The sequence below is a fragment of the Opisthocomus hoazin genome, chromosome 4 (genome assembly GCF_030867145.1).
Source record: "Opisthocomus hoazin isolate bOpiHoa1 chromosome 4, bOpiHoa1.hap1, whole genome shotgun sequence".
NCBI lineage: Eukaryota > Metazoa > Chordata > Aves > Opisthocomiformes > Opisthocomidae > Opisthocomus > Opisthocomus hoazin.
The window spans coordinates 49861473-49875301 of NC_134417.1; positions in this window are offsets into that span (position 1 = coordinate 49861473).

Consider the following 13829-nt stretch of genomic DNA (forward strand, 5'->3'; position numbering starts at 1 on the left):
CTGACTTGCTAGAACTGTTCTTATGGGATAATTTTGTGTTATGTACGTTCATTTTCACCACTTCCCCAAACCCACACTTTCTCGTAGTTTTGTATGCATAGCCTTGTTTGCTTCCAGAAAGCGAACACACGAAGTTATCTGGAGGAAGAATATGCAGACAGGAAAAATGAAGATTTTGGAACAGGGAAATAAAAAATTTTTATATTATACAAGATGATGAAAGGAAAAAAAAATCCACCATCCCCCAAAACACAAAAGAGTAATATACTAGAGTACCTTTTGAGAGGTGACAAAATAAACTGACAGTAGAAAAGAACCACTGGGGGAGGTGTATCAGGTTTTTTTTACAACAGTATAGGTTTAGAAATAGAATTCTGTGTCCAGCAAGAGAATTCTGGCCTGAAGACTAGCGAAAGACCTCTGAAGAACTCACTTACTGGCAGGAATATTAGCAAGGTGACCAAACTTTCAGAGATTTGACAGAACCAAAAGAGAATCAAGAAACTTCCAGAATTCCTATGGGTTTTTTTAAAATCCTATTTCCTATTTTACTGTGTCTTCACAAAAATAAACGTCTGAAACAACAACAACAGGGTAAAGCCATTACTTAAAGAGAAAGCAAAATAATACAGCTGTGAAGAAAGTCCAAATGAATGTTTGTCATAAACCAGAAGTATTTTGACTATCAAGTTAGCAAATGGAGAGCAAACAATAAGGACAGCTGAAGACAGAAATATGTGCCATTAAGAAGCAAACACTTCTGCAAAGACAATATTAGAGTTTCCGGGGAAAAAAATGAAAGAAAAAATAAATCTTTACAAACAGGTTATAAAAAAAATAAAAAAAAGCCATCAATGGTGTTAAGCTATGCAACACATTGACAGATAGGTGTGTGACATCTAGTGGCCACACAGTGTAAATGCATTAAAAATATTATGCTGTAGAGCGCCTCTAGTTTTCCTTTCGATATTAAAAGCAGTAACGCTGAAATCATGGTCGGGGTCGGGGGAGGGGGGGTGTTTCAGAATAAAATCAGGAATATACACTGCTTATATTATATATAGATACGGTTACTTTTCCAAAACTTAAGCAGAGGGGTTATTAGGAGGGTCTGTTAGATCTCAGGTTTTACAGTGTTAATTTCTAGAGTGACATTTATGAAAGAAAAAAGCCAGTTGACTTAAATGCTGGTATGCCATTAAAACAGACATGCTTTCATTAACACTGTTAAATACGACTTCAATTATTGAGGAAAACAGACTAAATTTTGAGCCTAATCCGAACCCCAAAATGATAGACCACCCGAATAATGCTTCCTCAGCTGTGAATGGATTTGAGTTATAGCGCATGCATACGGTATGGTTTGAGCAGACACAAGGACACATGGAATCTTAAACATCCACACATGGGAAACAAAAAGTATTTTTTCATCTGGAAACCCTCCCAGAACACAACTTCCTCCTAGCCCTTGTTTTGGCTCTGTGCACCTTTTCAGTGCCATCCAGCTCAGCACAACAAAAGCAATACTATTAATTTTATTTTGAGATCAAAAAAAAAGGGGTATGTAGAATACTACAGTACAAGCTTTCGACTATTACAGACACTTTCATTCACCTACTTTTAGGTTTGTGAAGTGATTGAATATTTCATTTTAAAAGTAAATATTATCATATAGTTAATGCTGAAGGGTAAATATATTGGATAACATGTTCACCAAGATACCTATTCAAGTGCAAATTTCCAACGAATCTCAGAAAAACCAAATCACTAGTTTGCAGAATCATTAAACCAAAAAAACAATCTTTCTTGAATAAAATATGGACAGGAGGTGTTTCTAAAAAAACATTTTATCTACTTAAAATCATTTAGATAATACTTCTACATGGAAGTTGATTTAACAGACTTTTTTCACTTGCATATTGATCCAATTATCTTCTGTAGTGAGAGTAGCAGAACAGGAAAGTTTTGTGGTAAAATAAGAAGTTTCTGTTCCTAAGCTCTAATTCATTGTCTGCATTTCCAACACGTCTAATTAAAAATAAACTGGTTAATTATCTTTCCTTACAGGTTAATAGTTTATTTAAAATGAGTAATGCAAATATAAGTTAATGGAACTAATGACAGAATTTATTGTTGATAGTCTATAGAATAAATTAAACACATATTGGACCTAATGCATACTCAGATATGAGATGTCTGTCTAAAGATATCAGAAGAAAGGCATATTTCTTTATCCAAACATTATTTTTAAAGTGAGGAATTTAGTGAAACATGCAAGCGGAAGAATAGCTGAATTTTGCAATCACCCTCATTCGCTCTCTACAGTCCATATAGTAAGTGGTGAATGCTCCTTTGAGAAAAGCAGAAGCTTGCCTTTTAGGGACAGACAATATTACACGAACTTCGCTTGTGACAATCATTTTTGGGATGTGCTTTCTCCTGAAGCTACTATGTTGTCTGGCTTTGCTAGATCTCTCCTGTTTTATTCACTTACAATAACCACAAAACAGTTCACATCTTTAGACAGTCCTATAAAACTTTTCTATTATATGTTCAAGGGGATTTTCTTCTCTCAAAGTCTCAATTAACATTTGATCTGGCAGTTTAAAAAATGTTTATATATGACAAAAGCTCAGTAGTGTTACAAATCACACTAATCAACTTTTTCTCTTTAAGCAACTTACAATCTTGACAAGAAGTTTAATATTAAATAGATATGCTCATTTTATTTAGTTAAGTTGTAAGTGTGCTTTTCCTAGATGAGAATTAAATATATTCTTGTGGAATATGGCAACATGACAATTAACAAAACTGCTGTCTTCAGCAACATAAGCAAAGAACATTCTGAACATTTCAGAAGGAAAAAATCTCATTCTCAGTAGCAGGATGAGGTCACGTAACAGAATTACTTTTATGGCAAGGATTGAATTATTACTAAGACCCTTCAGAAGCCTCCTAAGTCAAGGCATAAGGCAAGTGCAGCAGGAAGACAGAAGTACCCGAGTAAGAGGCCCAAAGAAACCAGAAATATCTAGCACAATAAATAAACAGTGTGACTAGATACAGAATGAGGGGGACTACATTGCTCTGCTACAAAGAAGTATTTTCTTCCAAGCGTAAGTCGTATAGTATACAAATTTCCAGATAGCATCTTGACTTACATACAAAGTCAGTTATATTCACTGTCACAAGAACTAAGCCATGATGTAAAGATAAGGATCATACAAGCTTTTCTGAATTAGCCGTATAGAAAGGAGATATTGGCAAGAGCAGTGAGAAAATGGCTATACCACCACTGTCAAATCTGCAGAGAAGTCATCATGATACAATGCAATTCATGGTGTATCTGTCTGATTACTACTGGAATTGACAGAAACTCACAAAAATAAATCCAAACACAACACCATTCATGATCAACTTTCCATCCACTCATATTCGACAGCAAAAACTGAGAATACTTCCTATCTGTTAGGTCACAATTTACCAACAGACAGATCATTACACCTCCCGAACAGCAAGCCAGTGCAATACCACAATCTAAGCAGCACTTGTGAAATCCTGAAACTTGCAGTTGAGCCCTGCTGGTAGAGTTTTACATCCACTTGGCAAAGTTAGCATCAGACGTACTTGAGAAGCTAGATACCAGTCTCAAAGTGCTACTAGAACGACAATAAATATCCTCCCTGATGTTCGTTAAATACAGCTTTCTTATTTGTGTTAGCTCCTGAAACACACACCTCTTCCTCAGTTTTGAGGGAGAACAGAAGGAGAGGGGTCAGACTTCTGGAACACTTACATAAAGCTGCATCGTCCACCCCTCCCCTCTCTCGGTCAGAGACAACAGGGAGATCAGATGTGTCTCATGATCAGAACAGATGGATGCAAAAATTGAAATAAAGTCCTGAAGCATATTATCTTGGAGTTCTCACTAGCAGATGGTTCTGAGGTCTTTTGGAGGAATGTTCTACAGACCTCATGTATAGTACCCATTTGGAGTTAATTTTGCTGCCAGTCGGTGCTGTAGGTAATCACCTTCTCAGACAGGTATTAGGAAAAAGTCTATGAAAGAAGTAAATGGGACTATTAATCTCAGGTGCAATCTTGCTTCTCTTGCAGAGTGGCATATCAAGCTTCCTCACAATCTTAACTGTGAGATATGCTTCAGCCAAAGGCAAGAACACAGCAATTCCTTTAAGAAAGATTTCTTCTTTACAAAAACAGACGTGTCCTTATTGAGAAAAAGAACAGAAGTGTCTGAAAATAACAGAAATGAGTGTATTAAGAAATACATAAATGAGTTGTGTGAATTAAGCAGAAGTAGCTGGATGCCAGGTGCCCACCAAGCTGCTCTATCATTCTCCTTTGTCCACTGGAGAGGCTCATGGGTAGAGATAAGGACAGGGAGATCACTCACAATTACCATCACAGGCAAAACAGACTCAACCTAGGGAAATTAATTTATTACCAAATCAGAGTAAGGTAATGAGAAATAAAAATGAAATATTAAAACACCTTCCCCCCACCCCTCCCTTCTTCCCAGGCTCAGCTTCACTCCTGATTTTCTCTACCTCCTCCCCATCCCAAGCAGTGCAGAGGGACAGGGAATGGGAGTTGCAATCAGTTCATCCCACGTTGTCTCTGCCACTCTTTCCTCCTCACACTCTCCCCCTGCTTCAGCATGGGATCCCTCCCACAGGCTGCAGCTCTTTACAAACTGCTGCAATGTGGGTCCCTTCCACAGATGCAGTCCTTCACGAACAGACTGCTTCAGTGTAGGTCCCCCATGGGTCCACCGGTCCTGCCAGTAGCCTGCTCCAGTGTGAGATTTCCACAGGGCCACAGCCTCCTTTGGGTGTATCCACCTACTCTGCCGTGGGGTCCTCCACAGGCTGCAGGTGGAGATCTGCTCCACCATGGACCTCCACGGGCTGCAGGGGGACAGCCTGCCTCACCATGGTCTTCTCCATTGGCTGTAGGGGAATCTCTGCTCCGGAACTTGGAGCACCTCCTCCCCCTCCTCCTTCACTGACCTTGGTGTCTGCAGAGTTGTTTCTCTCACATATTCTCACTCCTCTCCTCTGGCTGGTGTTGTGTAGCAGTTTGTCCCCTTCTTAAATATGTTATTACAGAGGCGCTACCACTGTTGCTGATGGGCTCGACCTCGCCCAGCAGTGGGTCTGTCTTGAAGCCAGCTGGCACTGGCTCTATCAGACACATGGGAAGCTTCCCACAGCTTTCCACAGAAGCCACCCCTGTAGACCCCCTGCTACGAAAACATTTCCACGCAAACCCAATACACTACCTTTTCAGATTCTTCCTCTTAGAATGGTAGTCTAAAAGCTGAATATTCATAATTAGGTTGGTAAAGTTACACATAAATAAGAGAAGTTCATGGTAATGTTACAGAATGCTTTTAAAAAATGATCCAAGACTCATTTCTGCACAAAAAAATACATCTGTAAGGACTATTTTTATTTATTTAAAGGGAATTTCTTTTTAATGTCAACATTCAAATTTCCGTTTTATTGGTACACATGTACACACAGGTATATATGCACTGATACAAAGCTGCGCTGCATCTGAACACTCAAAAATGACAGTACTTCAACAGTTTCTGGCCCAAATAAGTGAATATTGAGAGTTACAGTCTCCTGTGTAAATATATTAGCATTCTGCTATTTCTACAAGTTTCTGGCCCAAATAAGTGAATATTGAGAGTTACAGTCTCCTGTGTAAATATATTAGCATTCTGCTATTTCTACAAGTATAAAATAAGCATTGACTATGGGTAACATACCCAGTAGCATGCAATGCATTATTGATTTATTGAAAATTAAGGGCATCTGAAAAATGGTTCAGATAATATTACACAAAAGGGATAGCACTTTTGAGCTGCTTTCTACTTCTGTGGGATGTAAGTAGTAACATCTTCCAGAAAAAAATGCATGCCACTGAGGAACAAGTGCTGATACACTGAATAACTGAAGGAAGAGAAGATTATAGTTGATGACAGCACACAGAACATACTCTTTGAAAATATCCATAAGCAATTTTACATTCAGAATTCCAAAATAAATAAGACATAGATTTCATACTTGATTTGTTCTGGCACAAATCTGGGTAAACTAGAGTGCAGGGCTACCCAAAATGAAGTTATTAAAAGAAAATTATACCCACAGACTAATCTCTGGCAAGCACTCAAAAGCAGTCAAAACAGCAGTCATGAGATATTTACCATAAAATAAAACTATCTGACATTTTCATTAGTACACACTGGCAAGAAATGCATACTGATGTTCTGAATGCCTATAAAAAGCAAAAATGAACACATACACAAAAAAAATTACAAGCAATTTAGAAAGAAAGTGAGCTTCCTTTTTCATATGAATTGTAAGCTTCAGTGATGCAGCCAGCAAGCGCCAACAGAAAAATATTTTTGGGAGGGTTTTATACATAAGAGCTTTGTCCTGCTAAGGCAGACGAAAGGTCCACTTAGCACAGTGTTGCAGAGTAGCAAAAGGAAAATATTATGGAGAACACAGGTGCCCAGACAGTTTCTCCCAGTACACTCCCACAGCACCTACAAATGTTGGGTTAGGGATGCCAGAAAGCCCCTACTTGCCTAGTCCTTTTCTTACTAAGTCATCATTTTTTTTATGGCAACAATTCCTTTTTGAACCTACTTATACTACCTGACTCTGCAATCTCCAGTAAATTCCAAAAGTTCAATGCCCACTGCATAAAGCAGCACTTCGCTTTATCTGTTTTAAAATCACCTCCTACTACCTTAAATGAGTACCATCTAGTTTTAGTACTGTGAGCTTTTGGCAAGTAACAGTTCCACATTCCTTTTATCCACTGCCTTCGCGATCATAGAAACATCAATCATATTTCTGCACCTTCTTTTTTCAAAATTGAACCTACAGCTTTGGTTACACTACTTGTTTTTCATACAACAACTGCTGTAGATACACACAAGGTCTATCTGAAAGTATACATAACTTTCATTTCTAAATCTACCTTGTATTTAAATTTTATTTTTGAGTAGAATCTTTTAATCCACCTCTAAGACACGGCTTAACTTTTCAACATGTGACTTTATAGTCAAAAAAATCTCCAAATTCTCTAGGTAATTAGCACATTGTTTTTATATCGTTAACACCTTTATGATATGCAAAATCAATTTCCAACTACCTTTAAGCATGAATATATACAGGAACCCATATCTGAAAATATTCTGTCAGTTCTTTGTGTATCATGTAATTTTTTGCCAACCTTAAAGGAATTTTGAATAATTGTTAATATGATTTACTGCAACCCAAACAATGACTAATCAGGAATTAAACATGATAGCTTTGAACAAAGCCATCTAAATTATACATCATGTACTGTCTGTTAACAGGATTGAAACAAAGTTTGTCAGGCCATCGTAAAAAGTAACTGAAAGAAAATATGCCTTCACAGGTACCCTATTTGGGAGATGTACCCGTATCTCTGTTACAATCAACTACTGCATGGAATGCATTAGGAGGAAGAAATAAAGTACTCACCTCAAAAGCTCTCTGAAGATGAACAATTGTAACATCCATATTGACTTCATTGAATTTTGTGATAAGCCTCTATCAAGAGAGAGCAAGTCCAATCTGATACATTTAACAAGTGTAGTTTCCCATTGGCAGGACACACTAGCTGTTCATTTTTTTTACTTTATGGATAAGTTTATTATCATTTTAAAACAGAAAAAATACAGACATAAAACTTAGAGGATCCTTCAGTGATCACATTTCCAATTGTGATTGTCTTCATAGACATTTAGAAATTCTTACTATGGATTTGAAAGACCTGTTGATACTAAAATCCAATAGTACCATGACACAAATATCACAGTTGTGCTGTTTTGCTCAAGTAGGAATCATCTTAATATTATCTGACCCCAAAATAAATAATGGTTGTAAAACTTCAGTGGAAAGAACTTCCACTGAAATAGCATGCAAGATGCATGTTTTGTAATTTCTACGTTCTTAACTTTGTTCTAAAAGCAAAATTCACAAAAGGAATTAGAAAGCTTTCCTGTTCCACAGCAAAGGTCTATGCATTCTGTCAATGCTACAGCTGGCAAGCAAGAGCTAACCTTTGCCCCATGAAGTGCTGCAGCAGTTTAGAATCAATGTAGACAGGCTTGGAAACTGTAAGCCGGGGCATATGACTGTGAGCACTATAAAAAGCAGTGCTGTAGGCACTGCTTCAGAGAGGGTAGTGCTTGGTTCTTCAGAGATGTGGACAGAAAAACGTCTGTTAGAGAGCATCAGACAAAGATTTGGATGAGTTCAACATATTCATTTGTGGGCAAGATAACGGTATGTTATCTAAGAGAGTAAAATGAATAGAAAGCCCCAAGGAATAGAAAGCTTTGAAAAATGCAGAGATGGGGTGGGGAAGTCAGGTGAGATTTTGGCCTGCTGAAAGGATAAGATTGGCTTGCAAGTTTCTATTGTTTCTGTATACCTAAAAACAAGTCTCAGATAATCAGAAGAGTCATCTTTGCTCAGAGACAACTGGTAATAGAAACTGGAAATCTTTAACAAAGACTTCTTACAAAACATTAGTCAGTAAATTTACATAGATCTCAATAAAGACAACACGAAGTAATGGTGCTGAAAATTACACATAAATCATCTTACCCCAATAATCAAGCACAGATTAAGCAGTGATTGAAGTAATACTAAGTGTTTTTTTAAAACTCATTTTTGTTTTTCATACTGAAGAACACTTCAGAAAAAGAGCACATCTAAAATATTTCTGCACATAATGCAAAGTAAGTATGTGCATGTCTCAAGAAAAAAAGACTACCACCAAGAAATTAAGATTATAATACCTGTAATCTTATCTTGGCCATCTGCACACTTTTGCCAGAACTACTTCCTAGAGGAAGCTCTGGACAGATACGCCTAATTCCACTTTTATGGAGCTCAGACTCTTCAGGAAAATACTTGTCAGAAATCAAACACTTACTTTAATCATGGATGATTATCCACGTCACAATACCATGGCTAATTTATATAAACTTATATAGCATCATCACCTGAAAACAGACGCTGTTTTAATAATTTTCACTCTGAACCCATACTTTATCTAGATAAACTGTTCATTTCTTTCAGCCACAGGAAAGTGAAATTTTTGGTAATCCTTCAAAAAAGTATTGAGCTGTATTTATTCCAGATTGAAAAAAATCCAAAGTTATAACAACTGGTGCAACAGATTTTTTCAAGGAAGATTTACTTATTAGTAAAGTTATTTTTAATTCTTTTTATGATTTAAAAGTAACATCTTGTAACAAAAGCATTTTATCTTAACTCTCAACAAGAATACCAACAAAATACCAATCAGTGGATATGTAACAGAGTATTTCAGCTACTTACTTCTCTATCAACTAGTGAAGAAGGTAGAAGAAAAAAAAGGCAAAGAAATGTTGTGGAGAAAAAGCAGGATCATGTAAAATATATTTGTTAATACAGTCTCCTCAGATCTCCATTTCTCCATAATTCCTACATCCAAAAGAATATCAGCTATTTAAGATGCACAATTAATTATATGACATGAACGACATTTCAACAAGGAAATCGTAACATAACCTTCTATTTTCACTGATTTTGTAATTTACAAAACCTGCTGTGTTTTATCACAGAAGCATGACTATATCTTAACACATTTTTTGCTTTTAAATTTTGTTAAATCAGAATATTGCACCAAGAAAGTCCTCTTAAAAATTAATTGCTTTGATGCTTGAAAACAAGATCAAGTATGGCAACAAGACCCTTGCCCACATTAACAGGTCAGTGCAGTGATTAGAAAACATGTTAGGCAGAACTTAAAACGAGGACTGATTTAGGTGGTTTAACTGCAGAATATGACATTATTGGTACACATATCCAAGAAAAAAAAAATTAACAACGTATATTAGTATCAGGATGTCGTGCCTGGTTCAGACTCTATTCTTTTTCTGTCAGATACATCCATGCCTATCAGGAAAGACATTGAAAAATGCATTCTCATATAACAGCCCAGTAGAAGAAGAGAGAGGAATAAGATGAGAAGCGCAAAGAACATGGAGCCTCCTTCTGTACAGTATACCTATCTATACCTCTCTCTTCTCATGGCTCAAAAAAGATAAAAGACACACACACACACACACACACACACACACGGAAAAAGTTGCTTTTATGGGGAGTACATCAATCTATCCTGAACTGTGATTACTCCTCCAAAATTACCAAAATTAATTCTCTTTCTTGGCCTTCTGTAACATGCTCCAGATCCATCAAGATGCAGACCGGGACATCTCTATACATTTCTTTTCACGCTTACTGACTCATGGTTTTGAAACCGTCATCTTGGATCTTCAGTGGTTCAGCAGTATTCAATGGTACAAAATGGAGGTGCAAAACTATGCAAAAGGACCTTCCCGGTTCATCAAATCACTTAGCAGTAAGACAATGCTCATGTTATCAACAGAAGGCCCCAAGAAAGTAATTCAGTTTTCCTGAGCTGAGAAGTAACAGTTTTCTTGAATCAGCTAAGATATTTCGAACACTGAAGCCATCAAAAAAGAGTTCCATTGGTTAAGGAAGACTTGAGAATACAAAGCATTTACAATGTGTATCACTGAACTGAAGACTTAAGCCAGTCTCTAATTAACTTAACTATCTCAGCAGAAAATTACTCATTCTTCTTATAGTACCAAATCAGCTATTTATCACAGTATCCCTTAATAACTTTTGGGAATAAGGAGTACAAACATTTCCTGTCTATAGTTTTCCTCCTCACAAAACACCTCTTCTCCACCCCTCAAAAAAAAACCCAAGCACAAAGGAACCCCATGAATTCTTCTTTCCCTATGCTTTCTTAATGTATTTCACCAAATTTTGTACAAGAAATCAATAAACAAACAGCCAGACAGTGGGAAAGCCAGTATTTGAGCAAGTTCTGAAGACCTTTAGCTACAAAAGTAGCTAAATTTGCAATTCTAAATACACATAAGTAAAAGATGAGCAGTTTAGGATTAACACTGAAACGAAATTCAAAAGCTTAGTCAGAAAAGGGTAATGGAATTTGAATCACCTTTGTTATATTAGCATATGGAAGTTCAGACTTTTTGTAACTAATGAGAACAAATTAGCAGGCTCAGGACCAGACCCTGTTCTCTTCACTTTGTTGAAACGCTACCAGAACACATTGTCCTGAAAGTCAACGGATCTCTCTGGCTCAGATACCTTGATTATATGCTGCTAATGAGTAACAAAATATTAGACACCAATTAGTTCAGAGCATTCCACAAATGAAGACAGTGCTTGTGGCTCAGGATAGGGTAGTTTTTGAGTTCAGATACTTTAAAGTTTTCAGACAGCTACAAGTTCTGAACATTCTATCTTGTATTTTTACATTGTAACAGAATAACAGTTTGTTCCTGGAAACAACAATAATACTCATACAATGTAAAGACTTACTTTAAGAAAGCTTATGAATATGATGACAGAAGATGCTAGGCTACTTATCCACAAGTCATTAATCTATGTGGTAATTTAAATAAAGAGTTATATAAGATAGTAAAAGTATTTCACAAGGAAAGGAAACATAATTAGCCATTAGAATTCTGACTGTGGAGTCAAGTAAACAATAAGAACAATTTGCTATGGGAAGCTGTCATAGCACACTGGAATTTTCTGGGGCTATTGTTAGCTCTTACCACCTTTTTCTGCTGTAATCCTTGACGCTAACAGCAGACAGACCATGGCTTTAAGAGACATTTGGCAGACAAATTAAGCCAGAGCCAACTACTACCTTGATAATAAAAATATTGCTTACTCAGCTTATAAATTTCATAATACTAATAATTACATGTGGTTTTTTACCATACCGAAAATATCTGCATTTCCCCTGGCCCATTTGCACCATATCCTAGCTGTACCGCAGAAGAAAACTGAATGCATACATGAAACAGGTAAGAAAAAATTAAAATTAGATAAATGCCGATTAAAATAAGAAATGTTTAATTATCTTGATTCCATACTTACTAAGCCAGTGGCAAAACTCAGGTGATACTGTAAGGTTCCTCCCCCCCTCCCCGACTCCTTTATAATCCAAAACCTGTTTCTCTAAAAACTGTGACAGAAGTTTGTAAACTGCTGTATTTGGGACTACAGTGCTGTAGTGCCTTGAAGTTCATGCATTTTGCTGACTACATTCTCTTTCAGCACAGAGTTTCTTTCACAAAAGTGACTGACCATTCTAAAGCACAGTGTTCACCACCAAATTAGTTCTGGACAGACCTCCTTCCATTTCCTTTCTCTTCTCATTCACACAGGTATTTACCTCCTAGCAACATCAAACAAAAGTAAAAATGTGACTTCTAAGAATCTTTTCAACTCATTTGTAAAATTGCACAAAGCTTCAAACAGACAGTTCTTTCCAGCCTGCTCTGATACGCAGAACAAGCCTGATAGACATAAGTATTTTAGCTATACAGAACAAAAGGTCACTGAAATTTCCTGAATGCAAATAGGGGCTAGGTTTTGTTTTAGGTCTCAAAACAGAGAAGGGACAAAGTAGAAATATCTATAAATAATACTCATCTAAGCACAAACAAGAAATATTTATTTTAACATACAAAACAATTTAGCATTTCCAAATCCATAGGCATTAAGGGGACAAAAAAAGAAATTTAGCTCAGCTGAATTCAGTGGAAGGTTTGCCATTGATTTTTCAACCAAAAAAACCCTAACTACTTAAGCTATAGAAGACAACGAACGTTCAAACTTCAATATTTTATATTTTTAGCCTCTTTAAAGTACTTTCTTCCTAACAGGAATTAATTTTTCGTCTGCCAGACCATCTATACTCCACAAGGATTCGCCGTTTCGACTAACATGGGTTCCAAGGCAGCAGCATTACAACTGAGATACATGGACCTTTTGTGAGTAGAGATACCGTTCAGCTCTGAGATCCTCCAGGGAGCTTGCTATGACGGCTAGCAAACTTCCAGAAGGGTTTTTTAGGCAGGGGAAAGGAAAAACAACAAAAAAATAAGCCATCCCCACAAAAAAAGAAAAAACAAGCCCAACCACTAAGCTCTTATGTGCAACCACTTCTTCCTTCAACCTGTTACGGCTCCGGGTGAGGGAAAAGGAGGGAGATTTTCGCGACGAAACCAGAGCCCTCCCGAGAGGGAGGCGGGGGGGAGCTGCGAGTTTCAGAGGGGAAACGACGCGGGCGCGGTACCTGCGGTATTCCAGCAGCACCCATCGCCTCGAGGAAAGCCGCACCCGAGCGGCAGCACCAGGGTAGCGGAGGCGGCCGCAGGCGCTTGAACTGAGGGAAGGTGGGCGAGTCGCGGCCTTCCAACCCCACCCTCGTCGCGCCCGACGAACCGGGCACCGCTAACCCGCGCCGCCAGCTCTCCGCCACCAGCAGCCGGCCCGGGAAGCCTCGGAACAAGCCGGCCCCGCCGCCTCAGCCGGGTGCAGCCCCAGCCTGAAGGAAAGGCGCGCGGCGGCGCCTCGCGCTCCTGACGGAGCTTCCCGCCACACGCGGCGGCAGGCGCGTGCCGGGCCGGGTGGGCGCCCCCCCTCGCCCTGCTCGCCGGGCCCTCTCCGCCCCGCGGGGCCGAGCTCTCGGGGTTCCCCCCCGCGGCTCTGCGCGCCCCTCTTCAGCTGCCAGAGGGCTCCTCGGGCGGCGGCCGTCCTGCGGCGGCTCAGTGAGGGAAAGCGCGGCGGGAGCGCCGGGCGTGAGGCGGCGCGGTCGTTGGTCCGGCCGGTAGGCTCGGGGCCCGTCGG